General features: G+C 40.9%; 1 long non-coding RNA gene across 2 annotated transcripts in view; it reads right to left on the reverse strand.

Moving 5' to 3' along the window:
* Positions 1–12,197, reverse strand: part of LOC117503110 — a 28,601-nt gene extending 16,404 nt beyond the window's left edge. The window contains exons 1-2 of one of the 2 annotated variants that reach the window (XR_004558484.1): positions 12,185–12,197; positions 10,257–10,262 (exon numbers count right to left, since the gene is read on the reverse strand). This is a non-coding gene — a long non-coding RNA (uncharacterized LOC117503110). Of the gene's footprint in view, positions 1–3,287; positions 3,294–6,863; positions 6,877–10,256; positions 10,263–12,184 lie in introns of those variants that run through there. The other variant, XR_004558485.1, reaches the window with a different exon arrangement.
* Between the last annotated feature and the right edge of the window lie 2,904 nt (positions 12,198–15,101).

Raw genomic sequence — 15,101 nt, forward strand, 5'->3', positions numbered from 1 at the left:
ACTGGTGGTTGGCTCTCACTGCGGTATTGTATCACTTCCTGTTCCGGAGCACAGCGGTGTTTTGCTGTATCTGTTAGCTGTTTAATCTGCGCAGTTAGATTGATCTAGTTATCTAGATTACGATTTGTTTCCCAGTGTAATCTTTACGTGCCTTAACTAAAGCACTCCTTCTGCTGAATCACCTCTAAATTATTTACACATTATTCACTTTGCGTGTTTTTAGGAATCCACTAGGTTAGCGTAGCTACTAGCTCTTAGCCGATTTAGCATGGCGGCTTCTCCTGTCTCTCCCGCACTTTTCTGCTCTGGGTGTGAAATGTTTAGTTATTCCTCGGCCTCCTTTAGCAGTAACGGTACTTGTAATAAGTGTAGCTTATTCGTAGCTTTGGAGGCCAGGCTGGGCGAATTGGAGACTCGGCTCCGCACCGTGGAAAATTCTACAGCTAGCCAGGCCCCTGTAGTCGGTGCGGACCAAGGTAGCTTAGCCGCCGTTAGTTCCCCCCTGGCAGATCCCGAGCAGCCGGGAAAGCAGGCTGACTGGGTGACTGTGAGGAGGAAGCGTAGCCCTAAACAGAAGCCCCGTGTACACCGCCAACCCGTTCACATCTCTAACCGTTTTTCCCCCGCTCGACGACACACCCGCCGAGGATCAAACTCTGGTTATTGGCGACTCTGTTTTGAGAAATGTGAAGTTAGCGACACCAGCAACCATAGTCAATTGTCTTCCGGGGGCCAGAGCAGGCGACATTGAAGGAAATTTGAAACTGCTGGCTAAGGCTAAGCGTAAATTTGGTAGGATTGTAATTCACGTCGGCAGTAATGACACCCGGTTACGCCAATCGGAGGTCACTAAAATTAACATTAAATCGGTGTGTAACTTTGCAAAAACAATGTCGGACTCTGTAGTTTTCTCTGGGCCCCTCCCCAATCAGACTGGGAGTGACATGTTTAGCCGCATGTTCTCCTTGAATTGCTGGCTGTCTGAGTGGTGTCCAAAAAATGAGGTGGGCTTCATAGATAATTGGCAAAACTTCTGGGGAAAACCTGGTCTTGTTAGGAGAGACGGCATCCATCCCACTTTGGATGGAGCAGCTCTCATTTCTAGAAATCTGGCCAATTTTCTTAAATCTTCCAAACCGTGACTATCCAGGGTTGGGACCAGGAAGCAGAGTTGTAGTCTTACACACCTCTCTGCAGCTTCTCTCCCCCTGCCATCCCCTCATTACCCCATCCCCGTAGAGACGGTGCTTGCTCCCAGACCACCAATAACCAGCAAAAATCTATTTAAGCATAAAAATTCAAAAAGAAAAAATAATATAGCACCTTCAACTGCACCACAGACTAAAACAGTTAAATGTGGTCTATTAAACATTAGGTCTCTCTCTTCTAAGTCCCTGTTGGTAAATGATATAATAATTGATCAACATATTGATTTATTCTGCCTAACAGAAACCTGGTTACAGCAGGATGAATATGTTAGTTTAAATGAGTCAACACCCCCGAGTCACACTAACTGTCAGAATGCTCGTAGCACGGGCCGGGGCGGAGGATTAGCAGCAATCTTCCATTCCAGCTTATTAATTAATCAAAAACCCAGACAGAGCTTTAATTCATTTGAAAGCTTGTCTCTTAGTCTTGTCCATCCAAATTGGAAGTCCCAAAAACCAGTTTTATTTGTTATTATCTATCGTCCACCTGGTCGTTACTGTGAGTTTCTCTGTGAATTTTCAGACCTTTTGTCTGACTTAGTGCTTAGCTCAGATAAGATAATTATAGTGGGCGATTTTAACATCCACACAGATGCTGAGAATGACAGCCTCAACACTGCATTTAATCTATTATTAGACTCTATTGGCTTTGCTCAAAAAGTAAATGAGTCCACCCACCACTTTAATCATATCTTAGATCTTGTTCTGACTTATGGTATGGAAATAGAAGACTTAACAGTATTCCCTGAAAACTCCCTTCTGTCTGATCATTTCTTAATAACATTTACATTTACTCTGATGGACTACCCAGCAGTGGGGAATAAGTTTCACTACACTAGAAGTCTTTCAGAAAGCGCTGTAACTAGGTTTAAGGATATGATTCCTTCTTTATGTTCTCTAATGCCATATACCAACACAGTGCAGAGTAGCTACCTAAACTCTGTAAGGGAGATAGAGTATCTCGTCAATAGTTTTACATCCTCATTGAAGACAACTTTGGATGCTGTAGCTCCTCTGAAAAAGAGAGCTTTAAATCAGAAGTGTCTGACTCCGTGGTATAACTCACAAACTCGTAGCTTAAAGCAGATAACCCGTAAGTTGGAGAGGAAATGGCGTCTCACTAATTTAGAAGATCTTCACTTAGCCTGGAAAAAGAGTCTGTTGCTCTATAAAAAAGCCCTCCGTAAAGCTAGGACATCTTTCTACTCATCACTAATTGAAGAAAATAAGAACAACCCCAGGTTTCTTTTCAGCACTGTAGCCAGGCTGACAAAGAGTCAGAGCTCTATTGAGCTGAGTATTCCATTAACTTTAACTAGTAATGACTTCATGACTTTCTTTGCTAACAAAATTTTAACTATTAGAGAAAAAATTACTCATAACCACCCCAAAGACGTATCGTTATCTTGGCTGCTTTCAGTGATGCCGGTATTTGGTTAGACTCTTTCTCTCCGATTGTTCTGTCTGAGTTATTTTCATTAGTTACTTCATCCAAACCATCAACATGTTTATTAGACCCCATTCCTACCAGGCTGCTCAAGGAAGCCCTACCATTATTTAATGCTTCGATCTTAAATATGATCAATCTATCTTTGTTAGTTGGCTATGTACCACAGGCTTTTAAGGTGGCAGTAATTAAACCATTACTTAAAAGCCATCACTTGACCCAGCTATCTTAGCTAATTATAGGCCAATCTCCAACCTTCCTTTTCTCTCAAAAATTCTTGAAAGGGTAGTTGTAAAACAGCTAACTGATCATCTGCAGAGGAATGGTCTATTTGAAGAGTTTCAGTCAGGTTTTAGAATTCATCATAGTACAGAAACAGCATTAGTGAAGGTTCCAAATGATCTTCTTATGGCCTCAGGACAGTGGACTCATCTCTGTGCTTGTTCTGTTAGACCTCAGTGCTGCTTTTGATACTGTTGACCATAAAATTTTATTACAGAGATTAGAGCATGCCATAGGTATTAAAGGCACTGCGCTGCGGTGGTTTGAATCATATTTGTCTAATAGATTACAATTTGTTCATGTAAATGGGGAATCTTCTTCACAGACTAAAGTTAATTATGGAGTTCCACAAGGTTCTGTGCTAGGACCAATTTTATTCACTTTATACATGCTTCCCTTAGGCAGTATTATTAGACGGTATTGCTTAAATTTTCATTGTTACGCAGATGATACCCAGCTTTATCTATCCATGAAGCCAGAGGACACACACCAATTAGCTAAACTGCAGGATTGTCTTACAGACATAAAGACATGGATGACCTCTAATTTCCTGCTTTTAAACTCAGATAAAACTGAAGTTATTGTACTTGGCCCCACAAATCTTAGAAACATGGTGTCTAACCAGATCCTTACTCTGGATGGCATTACCCTGACCTCTAGTAATACTGTGAGAAATCTTGGAGCCATTTTTGATCAGGATATGTCATTCAAAGCGCATATTAAACAAATATGTAGGACTGCTTTTTTGCATTTACGCAATATCTCTAAAATCAGAAAGGTCTTGTCTCAGAGTGATGCTGAAAAACTAATTCATGCATTTATTTCCTCTAGGCTGGACTATTGTAATTCATTATTATCAGGTTGTCCTAAAAGTTCCCTAAAAAGCCTTCAGTTAATTCAAAATGCTGCAGCTAGAGTACTGACGGGGACTAGAAGGAGAGAGCATATAAATCAATCAATTTTAATGGTTTAATTACTGCCACCTTAAAAGCCTGTGGTACATAGCCAACTAATAAAGATAGATTGATCATATTTAAGATCGAAGCATTAAATAATGGTAGGGCTTCCTTGAGCAGCCTGGTAGGAATGGGGTCTAATAAACATGTTGATGGTTTGGATGAAGTAACTAATGAAAATAACTCAGACAGAACAATCGGAGAGAAAGAGTCTAACCAAATACCGGCATCACTGAAAGCAGCCAAAGATAACGATACGTCTTTGGGATGGTTATGAGTAATTTTTTCTCTAATAGTTAAAATTTTGTTAGCAAAGAAAGTCATGAAGTCATTACTAGTTAAAGTTAATGGAATACTCAGCTCAATAGAGCTCTGACTCTTTGTCAGCCTGGCTACAGTGCTGAAAAGAAACCTGGGGTTGTTCTTATTTTCTTCAATTAGTGATGAGTAGAAAGATGTCCTAGCTTTACGGAGGGCTTTTTTATAGAGCAACAGACTCTTTTTCCAGGCTAAGTGAAGATCTTCTAAATTAGTGAGACGCCATTTCCTCTCCAACTTACGGGTTATCTGCTTTAAGCTACGAGTTTGTGAGTTATACCACGGAGTCAGACACTTCTGATTTAAAGCTCTCTTTTTCAGAGGAGCTACAGCATCCAAAGTTGTCTTCAATGAGGATGTAAAACTACTGACGAGATACTCTATCTCCCTTACAGAGTTTAGGTAGCTACTCTGCACTGTGTTGGTATATGGCATTAGAGAACATAAAGAAGGAATCATATCCTTAAACCTAGTTACAGCGCTTTCTGAAAGACTTCTAGTGTAATGAAACTTATTCCCCACTGCTGGGTAGTCCGTCAGAGTAAATGTAAATGTTATTAAGAAATGATCAGACAGAAGGGAGTTTTCAGGGAATACTGTTAAGTCTTCTATTTCCATACCATAAGTCAGAACAAGATCTAAGATATGATTAAAGTGGTGGGTGGACTCATTTACTTTTTGAGCAAAGCCAATAGAGTCTAATAATAGATTAAATGCAGTGTTGAGGCTGTCATTCTCAGCATCTGTGTGGATGTTAAAATCGCCCACTATAATTATCTTATCTGAGCTAAGCACTAAGTCAGACAAAAGGTCTGAAAATTCACAGAGAAACTCACAGTAATGACCAGGTGGACGATAGATAACAACAAATAAAACTGGTTTTTGGGACTTCCAATTTGGATGGACAAGACTAAGAGACAAGCTTTCAAATGAATTAAAGCTCTGTCTGGGTTTTTGATTAATTAATAAGCTGGAATGGAAGATTGCTGCTAATCCTCCGCCCCGGCCCGTGCTACGAGCATTCTGACAGTTAGTGTGACTCGGGGGTGTTGACTCATTTAAACTAACATATTCATCCTGCTGTAACCAGGTTTCTGTAAGGCAGAATAAATCAATATGTTGATCAATTATTATATCATTTACCAACAGGGACTTAGAAGAGAGAGACCTAATGTTTAATAGACCACATTTAACTGTTTTAGTCTGTGGTGCAGTTGAAGGTGCTATATTATTTTTTCTTTTTGAATTTTTATGCTTAAATAGATTTTTGCTGTTTATTGGTAATCTGGGAGCAGGCACCGTCTCTACGGGGATGGGGTAATGAGGGGATGGCAGGGGGAGAGAAGCTGCAGAGAGGTGTGTAAGACTACAACTCTGCTTCCTGGTCCCAACCCTGGATAGTCACGGTTTGGAGGATTTAAGAAAATTGGCCAGATTTCTAGAAATGAGAGCTGCTCCATCCAAAGTGGGATGGATGCCGTCTCTCCTAACAAGACCAGGTTTTCCCCAGAAGCTTTGCCAATTATCTATGAAGCCCATCTCATTTTTTGGACACCACTCAGACAGCCAGCAATTCAAGGAGAACATGCGGCTAAACAAGTCACTCCCGGTCCGATTGGTGATAATACAAAACACCAAATTACTATATGACATTATTTACCAGTGAGAATAGAAACAATCCATGTAAAATTAAATACTTACCCGTTGGTTTGTTAAAATATGCGAACAATGCTGGCGACTGTTGATCGTGGCAAATTGGGCTGCACCCTTTCACCTGCCTCTCTCAGTGACAGACCATGGTTTAGCACGTGATCAATTACAGTGGCACGGATTTCATCAGTCACCTCTGTTCTTGCAGGTCTTTGAATGCCTCCACCACGCATCCGTAACCCTCTACCATGCCCTCTCCTCTGGCCTGCTCTTCTTCCTGGGCCTGCAACTCTTACTGGGCCTGCACCTCTTCTTGCAAAAGCCCCTCTCATTGCTTCTGCCCCTCTTCCTGCACCTACCCCTATTCCTGCACCTACCTCTCTTCCTGGGCCCCTCACTCTCTGCCTTCCTCGTCCAGACATTCTCTTTCTCCTTCCAAAACATCAATTCACAAAGGAAACCTTTTGTAAGTGTCTAAATTTAAGCCATACTATGATCAGCTGTGGTTGGTCCCATTTACCCAATAGAAGTGAGCTGTCAATTATTCAACAGCTAAGATATATTGATTTTGAACTGATACCATTGCTGAAGGAGGTGCTTTTATGCTGTATCTATGGTTTGGCACACTGTTTTTGCTATTGTGGGATGTTGTGTGTTAACAATCGTAAGAAATACATTTTGTTAAGGGGCATATCTTGTCTGTTATGAAAATGTAAGCATTGTGGAAATGTGTTTACTGACTGCAGATTGTGTGAAAATGTCATGAAATGTGTGAATGTTATGACCACAAAAGCATGATATTTTGCTAATTGTGTGAAGAGTTTTGAAATTGTGTCAAATGGCTGGACACACGCTTGTTAGCAACTGAAAAAAACTGTAATAGGATCAATAATTACATGACCTACAATAATAACAAGAAAAATAAAAACATTCTTCAATAATAGAACATGTGACATTTACATAATTGGAAATTAAATGTACGATTATTTAAAAATATTAGACTTTTTTGTGGTCAGTGTCAGTTACCCCAAAACAAAAAAAAAATCCACAAATCGGGTGTCCTCCATCTTTATTTAATTAAATCATCATCCTGGATCTCTCCATGATTTAACCAACTCCATTGGTTGGAGTACCCCCGTTTTTTGGAGCTATTCTGTGATATACGTCCAAAGCTCTGCTAAAAGCGAGAGAAATTCTGTCAGCACAGCTGCAGAATTATGGGACTGTGATGATGATGTTTAACATGAATCCTCAAACAGTGTATCAATCTACAGTAACAATGGATTTTGTACGATATAACCTCCTTATCAGTTATTAAGGAGGTTATGTTGGAGGAGGAAGTGATCATTTTCATCATTCATTTCAAACTTAAATGAAAAAGTCCATTGAATCTTTTCAGGCAAAATCTTTAAATCATGTCAATCATCTTTGAAAAACAAATGGGTTTAGTTTTTTGTTGTTTCAATAAATGTAAAGGCATAATGTCTTAGCTTCACATTTGGCAACTACCCAATCAGTAGACAGTCTTGTGGATAGTTTAAACTCAGTACTCAGTACTACACTCGACATGATTGCACCACCTTTTTCCTGGTTCTCTCAGCCCCAACCAGTCCCAGCAGAAGACTGCCCCTCCCTGAGCCTGGTTCTGCTGGAGGTTTCTTCCTGTTAAAAGGGAGTTTTTCCTTCCCACTGTCACCAAGTGCTTGCTCACAGGGGGTCATTTTGACAGTTGGGGTTTTTCTGTAATTATTGTATGGCTTTGCCTTGCAATATGAAGCGCCTTAGGGCAACTGTTTGTTGTGATTTGGCGCTATATAAATGAAATTTGGTTGGTTGGCACCTTTGTTAAAAACACAGTCACCTTGGTTCAATGATTACCTGCGCAACCTCAAGCATAAGGCAAGACGTCTAGAACAGAAATGGCGTAGTTCAAAATTAGAAGTATTCCACCTTGCGTGACGTGATGCTATCTTAGACTATAAACATGCACTACTGGCTACAAAGCGGAACTATTACTCTGATTTGATCAACAAAAACAAGCATAACTCAAAGTTCTTGTTCGACACAGTGGCAACACTTATTCATGGACAACCACCTGTAGTTCGCTCTCCTTTTACAGCACAAGATTTCCTGGATTACTTTGAGAAGAAAATAGAAGACATTAGGTTAAACATATCCCAGCATGCCTTAACCCAGCCGCTACACCCTACTACTGAGGTGGGCACCATTACTGAGGTATTTACCCAGATTTACAGAATTTGATAGTATCTCTCTAGGCGTGCTGATGAAACTCGTAATGTCAACAAAGAGCAGAACCTGTTTATTTGATCCTATACCAACAAAACTGTTTAAGGACCTGTGGTCCACTCTTGGGCTGACTGTGCTGGAAATGATTAATCTTTCTTTAACTTCTGGATCTGTTCCTAAATGTTTCAAATCTGCAGTGACTAAACCATTACTTAATCTTGACCTTAGTGTATTAAAAAACTATCGGCCGATATCAAATCTATCATTTTGCTCTAAAATTCTGGAAAAAGTGGTGTCACGGCAGCTCATGGACTATTTTACTGAGAATAATCTCTTTGAGCCACTGCAGTCTGCTTTTAGAAAACATCATTCCACAGAAACAGCTTTCACTAAAGTAGTGAATGATCTTCTGCTTACAATGGATTCGGACACCACTACGGTTCTGTTGCTGTTAGATCTCAGTGCTGCATTTGATACAGTGGATCATCATATTCTACTTGATAGGCTGGAAAATCATTTTGGGATTACTGGGAGTGCACTTGCATGGTTGACGTCATACTTGACCAGTCGTTCTCACTGTGTTTTGTACAGTAACACTACCTCTAACCTTAGAGACATGAAACTTGGGGTCCTACAGGGGTCCGTCTTAGGCCCCTTGCTTTTCTTCTTTTATATAGCACCCCTTGGGCACATACTGCGGCGCTCTGGGATTACCTTTCACAGCTATGCTCGTGATACTCAGCTATAAATGCCGATAACTGCTGGTAATATCATCTACATCAGGGGTGGCCAAGTTCAGTCCTCGAGAGCTACCTTCCTGACGCTCTTAGCTGTGTCCCTGCTCCAACACACCTGAATCCAATGAAAGGCTCATTAAAAGTCTGCTAACGAGTCTTTCATTGGATTCAGGTGTGTTGGAGCAGGGAGACAATTAAGAGTGTCAGGAAGGTAGCTCTCAAGGACCGAACTTGGCCACCCCTGATCTACATAATATCCTTAGAAGATTGCCTTGCATCATTTTAATTCATTTTATTAGGAAATGCAGCTGGCCACGGCCTCAACTTTACCTAAATTCTGGGTCTTTTAGTGAAGCTTAGGGTTAGTGGCCGGCGATCACCTTCATATTTCCTGTTTTTCTTGTTGTTTAATGCTGACAAATTATACTGTATTTCTTGTCTTTCTGATGCTTGATCCTGTTTTTTCTCTCTGTTTAAGGTGCAGCTCCATCCAGAGATTGGCGTGGTATTTGTGCCGGAGACCCTCCTGTCTGACTCCACCCCAGGAAGGCAGCAGGCCCGGATAAAATGTGTCCCAGAATGCTTAAGGCCTGCGCCAACCAACTGGGGGAGCCCCTCCAGCATGTTTTCAACCTGAGCCTGCGTCTCGAAAAGGCCCCAGTCACGTGGAAGACATCCTGTGTCATTCCAGTTCCTAAGAAGGCACACCCGAAGGAGCTGAATGACTACAGGCCAGTCGCTTTGACATCCCACGTGATGAAGACCATGGAGCAACTGCTGCTGAGCGTCCTCAGACCTCAGGTCAGACATGCTGAGGACCCACTGCAGTTTGCATACAGGGAGAAGGTGGGAGTGGAGGACGCCATCCTCTACCTCCTTCACAGGGCCCACTCTCATCTGGACAGGGGTAACAGCGCTGTGAGGGTCATGTTTTTTGACTTCTCCAGTGCCTTCAACACCATCCAGCCCCTGCTACTGAGAGACAAGCTCATGGAGATGGAGGTGGACACTCATCTGGTCACCTGGATCACTGATTATCTAACTGGAAGATCACAATACGTCAGACTCAGTAACTGTACCTCGGACACAGTGATCAGCAGCACTGGAGCACCACAAGGAACCGTGCTCTCTCCAGTTCTGTTCACTCTGTACACATCAGACTTCAATTACAACTCGGAGTCGTGCCACATGCAGAAGTTTTCGGACGACACTGCTATTGTGGGATGTGTGGGAGAGGGACAGGAAAGAGTACAGGGACCTGATACAGGACTTTGTGGAGTGGTGCAAATCAAACCACCTGCAGCTGAACATTGCCAAAACAAAGGAGATGGTAGTGGACTTCTTAAGGTCTGGGCCCACTCTGCAGCCAGTCTCCATTGAGGGGGTCGATGTGGAGGTGGTCCAGACTTACAAATGTCTGGGGACACTTATGGACGATAGGTTGGATTGGTCAGCCAATACTGACACCCTCTACAGGAAGGGACAGAGCAGACTGTACTTCCTTAGGAGGTTAGGGTCCTTCAGGATCTGCCATAAACTCCTGCGAATGTTCTACCAGTCTGTGGTAGCCAGTGTCCTCTTCTCTGTGGTGGTCTGCTGGGGGAGCAGCATGAAGAGGAGGGACGCTGGGCGACTGGACAGGCTGGTGAGGAAAGCTGGTTTAGTGCTGGGAACAGAGCTGAAGACACTAACATCAGTGGCAGAGAGAAGGACCCTCAGTAAACTGCTGGCCATTATGGACAATGTTGAGTACCCTCTGCACAGCGCCATCATCAGGCAGAGGAGCTCATTCAGTGGCAGACTGCTGTCCCAGTCCTGCCACACGGACAGATTCAGGAAGTCTTTTGTCCCTCAGGCCATCAGACTGTTCAACTCTTCCCATCTCAGTAAGAAATAATCCTGTGACACATCTGTTTGACCTTTTATTGCTTTCTTTTGCACTACCAACACTGTTTACACTGCTTACTTCTTTGCACAACCTACACTGTTCACATTGTGTACTGTTTACATCTGTGCTACCTCCTCACTACTGCACTACTACATTTACTCCTCCGTCATATTCTCTGAGACTGGATGCTGTACTTGCACACAAATTTTATTTTTATTTTTAGTTAGTAGCTTTTATTGATTAGTCTATTTCTCTTTTATTTACTTAACCCTATTTTTGTGTGTCTGGTGCAATGTGTGTGTCTTGTCTAATGTGTAAGCTGCTGGATGCCTTAAATTTCCCTCTGGGATCAATAAAGTATCTATCTATCTGTCTATCTATCTATCTGTCCTGTGCACCAACAGCATTTCCTGTAAGTTTGTTTTGTGACTTTTTCTGTAATTTGTGTCTGTAGTATGGCCCAAGCAGAGGGTCACTCCTTTGAGTCTGGTCTGCTTGAGGTTTCTTCCTCAGAGTTTTTCCTTACCATATCACCCCAATAGAGCGCTTCGATCTAAGACTGCAGGCTTACTTGTAGTTCCTAGGGTTTGTAAGAGTAGAATGGGAGGCAGAGCCTTCAGCTTTCAGGCTCCTCTCCTGTGGAACCAGCTCCCAATTCAGATCAGGGAGACAGACACCCTCTCTACTTTTAAGATTAGGCTTAAAACTTTCCTTTTTGCTAAAGCTTATAGTTAGGGCTGGATCAGGTGACCCTGAACCATCCCTTAGTTATGCTGCTATAGACGTAGACTGCTGGGGGGTTCCCATGATGCACTGTTTCTTTCTCTTTTTGCTCTGTATGCACCACTCTGCATTTAATCATTAGTGATCGATCTCTGCTCCCCTCGACAGCATGTCTTTTTCCTGGTTCTCTCCCTCAGCCCCAACCAGTCCCAGCAGAAGACTGCCCCTCCCTGAGCCTGGTTCTGCTGGAGGTTTCTTCCTGTTAAAAGGGAGTTTTTCCTTCCCACTGTAGCCAAGTGCTTGCTCACAGGGGGTCGTTTTGACCGTTGGGGTTTTACATAATTATTGTATGGCCTTGCCTTACAATATAAAGCGCCTTGGGGCAACTGTTTGTTGTGATTTGGCGCTATATAAAAAAATTGATTGATTGATTGATTGATTACCACTACTGCTCTGGGGGTTAATAAGGTTAGACTTTACTTGTGTGAAGGGCCTTGAGGCAACTCTGTTGTGATTTGGCGCTATATAAATGAAAATAAATTGAAACTGAAATTAAAACAATGTAAAGTACATATTTCTTTTCCTACACTGAAAAAAGAACCAACTTAATTGAACTGTGTCAATTAGTAACACCTGAATGAATTAAGATCTTTGAAATTAAGCTAATAAGTTAGATCAACGTGTCTTTGACATTAAGTTAGTAAATTAGAATAACACGTTAATCTAACTTATTAATTTAATTTCAAAAAACGTAATTCATTCAGCTGTTACCAACTGACACAATTCAATTAAGTTGGTTCAACTATTTTGTTTTTTCAGTGTAAATAGGATCCAGCACTGAGGAACCCTGTGATTGGATGACCAGTATTGGTTGATGTACCTGAGAACCACACTTGTGTAAAAGTACAAATATCTTACTCAAAACTGTTTTGTCTACACATTCGCACTCATCACACACTCTAAAAAAGGAACTGCTGTCTCAATGAGAAAAACTGATCTAACGATTTGCATAGTTTTTCTAAAAAAAAGTTATTTCAACTTTCAGCTGAGTTAATGCTACAAGACTTCTCTAGTTGAAATAACTTTACTTGTGTTGAAATAACATAAAAAAACCTATGCAAGTTGTTACACCACTTTTTCTCATTGAGACAGCGGTTCATTTTTTAGAGTGCATATATTCATCTATGTTTGGGTTAGGTTCATGGTATTGATTGTTAGGGTTTGCGTCACGCAATTTGTCACATAGTGATATTTTTGACAAAATGTTACAATATTTTGAGAAAAAGTACTTTTTTGCCGTATTTATATTAATAGATCAGTGTGATGGAACGTCACAGAGACGTCATTCAACAGTTTCCTGAAACTACAAATTCTCATCTGTAAAATACATCTCTCCTAAAGATGATCTCTGACTCACAGCCAATTCCGAGAGGCGAAAGAATGTCACACGGGTATGTCTCCAGCCAGATGGAAGATGGGCGTGTCCTTGGCCTTCTCCAGCTGCTGGGGTCCTCAACACTGAATCGCCTACGTGCTGGTGGATGCACAAAGAAATGTGTCACGTGACCAAAGTGTCATAGCTCATGGTCTCAGTGCAAGTGATGTTCTTCATGTAGGAGGTGTTGCTAAGTGCCGTGCAATACATAACATCAAACATAACATCTAAAAGAAAAACAAAAAACTGAAAAAGAATAATACTGATTTTATGAAAATGTGAGCACTCAAATATTCCCAATATTATTTCTCTCTCTCTCTCTCACCCCTTCCCTCCTGAATTTTCCCCTGGAGCACTATGGAAAGATTCCCAGTGTCAGGAAAACCGCCTGCATCCCATGAGAGAGGGTGACATTCATCGCCTGCTTGTGTGTGTACAGTGGATACACACAAACACATCTGTTTATCAGTGTGTGTGTGGAGAGAGAAAGAGAGAGAGAGAGAGAGAGAGAGAGAGAGAGAGAGAGAGAGAGAGAGAGAGAGAGCGCGAGCAAGCGATGTGGCTAGCTGTAAACCATTAGCCCAGGGGCACTACAATAATAACCACGGGACACGGTCACTATCACGGTGTGTGTGTGTGACACTACACATCTTCAGATTCTGTGTATTTTTATATATTCACCCACATTCACAGCTAAAGTGACCTGAATCTGATTTTTTTTAATTGAATTTTTTGTATCTGGGATCACAGGCATAAAAACTTTGTCCTGATTCACAACTAAAGCTGTGTGTCCACACAAAGGCAGAACAGTGCATGATCATTTTTGTGCAAGGTTTTTAACCTTCATCAACACACGTCATGAAATTTACTCATCTGTACAACTGGTGTCCGTGTGGACGCCAACAGAACTTTTTGTTTTGTCATATTGATCAAAAGGGTCACTTTGCAACTATTAAGGAGGAAAAAAGAAAAAATCTATTGTGTATCTGACAATAAACCACATTTAGTTTTGAAAGCACTTTGAGATTTTTTTTTATTTTACTTTTTCAAACTTTTCAACACAAAATTCTATGCCAGCTATCCTCACTGCAGTTTGCTCTGCTGTAAACATCAAGAATAAAAACACAAAGCTCAAATTGTTTTGCTCTAGACTCCTATCACATGCTGTTATATCAAACTGGAAAAAATTATGAAGACAACGAAGACAACAATATTGGTGACAACTACATAATGTAACAATTCAAGTTTTTATTTTTTGCAACAAATTAATTTTAAAGGATAAAATTTAAATAAGGTGTAGACTGTCACAAGAAGTATGCACCAATTTAAATTTGCTCCAATTTTGGTAAAAAGTGGTGCATTATTGGTTGAGCTAATAGGATGAATAAATTGAATAGTTTTGACTGTGATGAATGCTTGGTCTCCAAGGTAAAGGTCAAACAATATCAACATTTGTTGACATGTGATGCGTCTATGGCATGTGACGTATGTAGGTCATTTTTACCAAAATTACAGCAACTTTAACTTTTGACCCCGTACAAACTGAATTTGACCTTTGTCACCATTTTTCTTGTTTTACTCCACAACATTCAGAGTAGGGAGAGATGGAACATGGACATATTAGGTGGTCCTTCAGGACTGGTTTGAGAACCACAGCTATATAGTAATATGACGTGAATTTGTACAGCTATTGTAATAAAGAAACAATAAACAAACCATAAATAAACAATTTCCTTTGGGATTAATAAAGTTCTTTTTGTTCTTAAATTGGACCAGATTTCCTTAGTTCTGGAATCTAGAAGACAATCACACCCACAACATTCTATGTTTTGAGTGGCCAACTTTATTTCATTTGTTAATATACATCCATTCCTGCATGCAACACTTTAAATATATGTTAGCATTGAGGATGATGTATTTCAGGTGTTATTCTGTCCCATTCCGGTGTGCAGTATAGTATGGGGGTCATCCCTGCATTTTTCTATTCAAAATATTCCACACACAGTGGAGCAGATAACTACAGTAACAATTCTTGGAAACAAGCACCAAAATTGGCACATACACTCTTTAGACATTACTCTTTAGATTAAAAAAAAAGACTTTAATTTTCAATAGCCAGGTTGGGGTCAACTGAAGACTTTCACAGGGGTCAAAATGAATGAAAAAACTGTCATTATTTGTTTTATATAACGCCTAACAATCCTGACGAT

This window comes from Thalassophryne amazonica, chromosome 21, assembly GCF_902500255.1.
Source record: "Thalassophryne amazonica chromosome 21, fThaAma1.1, whole genome shotgun sequence".
Taxonomy (NCBI): Eukaryota; Metazoa; Chordata; class Actinopteri; order Batrachoidiformes; family Batrachoididae; genus Thalassophryne; species Thalassophryne amazonica.